General features: G+C 47.9%; 1 protein-coding gene across 1 annotated transcript in view; it reads right to left on the bottom strand.

Moving 5' to 3' along the window:
• WASF2 (WAS protein family, member 2) overlaps positions 1-1,120 on the bottom strand; it is a gene marked incomplete at its 3' end in the record, with an annotated part of 12,615 nt that overhangs the window by 3,601 nt on the left and 7,894 nt on the right. The gene's annotated exons all lie outside the window — the stretch shown is intronic.

Raw genomic sequence — 1,120 nt, 5'->3', positions numbered from 1 at the left:
GCTTTCCCAGTGCAGTGGGACCTGCCTTCAGGTGGGACCTTATCAACAGGACACACAAACCAAAATCCTGAAGCAATATTTAAAAGCACTAAATAAAAAAAAAGATCTCTGTTCCTCAAAGAATCCTGTATGAAGGACCATGTGTTAGTTTGCTCCACAAAATTATTTGGCTAGAATTTGCCCAGATGCTCCCAGAACAGCATGAGTATATATTTTAGTGAGAAAAAAAAACCAGAATGAAAATTATTTTTCTTAACATCTCATTATAGAAAAGACATTTATGAGGGGGTGTTTTGACCAGTTTGGACTTGAGGGTAGCAGTGGTACCTGCTACAGCAGGTAGCACTGGTGGCAAAAAAAAAAAAAAAAAAAAAAAAAAAAAAGAGGAGCTCAAACCTAAGCTTGAGAATAGAACATCACAAAGAACCCGAGGAACAGCGATGATACTGGAAGCTGTTAATAGCACCGAAGGAAGGGACCACCCTCATGCTCAACTTCCAATGAGCTCACTTAGCTGCGGGGTGCTGGAATCACCCTGTTCCTGGGGGCTCTGGACCTCAAGCGAATTCAAATGCATGAACACGCTTCCATGAGAACACAGAGGAGCAAGAAAATGGTGCTGTTGTGCGGCTCGATTCCTCTGCTAGAAACCAAACCTGTTCTCCTATTAAACTAAAAGCAAGTTTTATTTTTAGCTGGAGAGTGTGATTTAAAGAGAGATTTTTCTTATATGAAAGGAAGCTGTGAGGAGCGAGCAGGCGAGCAGTGCATTGTGGGGAATCCGGGCTGCTTCCAGCCTCGCTGGTGTCAAAAGTTAAATGAATTCCCAAGCCAGAAGCGCTAAAGAGAGATCTGTAGCTTGAAACACTTGGAAGGGGACAGCCCCCGCTTCGACTTTCGGGTGTGAAGAGCCGTTTGTGAAGTGTAACAAAGCAATCGCACAATGCCACCGAGCTGGCACCCCGCTCCTCAGCATGAGGCCAGAGCCGGGTGTGACAGGGAAGGCATCGCGTCGGGGTCGGGAGCCAAAGCCCTCAACAATTCTGTGCCCGCAGGGCAGGCAGCCGCCAGCAGACTGGCTGGCGGCGCCGTTCCCGGCACCCCCCCCGCACCCCGGCGC

Source organism: Buceros rhinoceros, unplaced genomic scaffold, assembly GCF_000710305.1.
Source record: "Buceros rhinoceros silvestris isolate BGI_N320 unplaced genomic scaffold, ASM71030v1 scaffold18621, whole genome shotgun sequence".
In the NCBI taxonomy this organism is placed as follows: Eukaryota; Metazoa; Chordata; class Aves; order Bucerotiformes; family Bucerotidae; genus Buceros; species Buceros rhinoceros.
The sequence above is the reverse complement of the archived record's forward strand: the minus strand, read 5'-3'. Positions and strand labels throughout refer to the sequence as shown.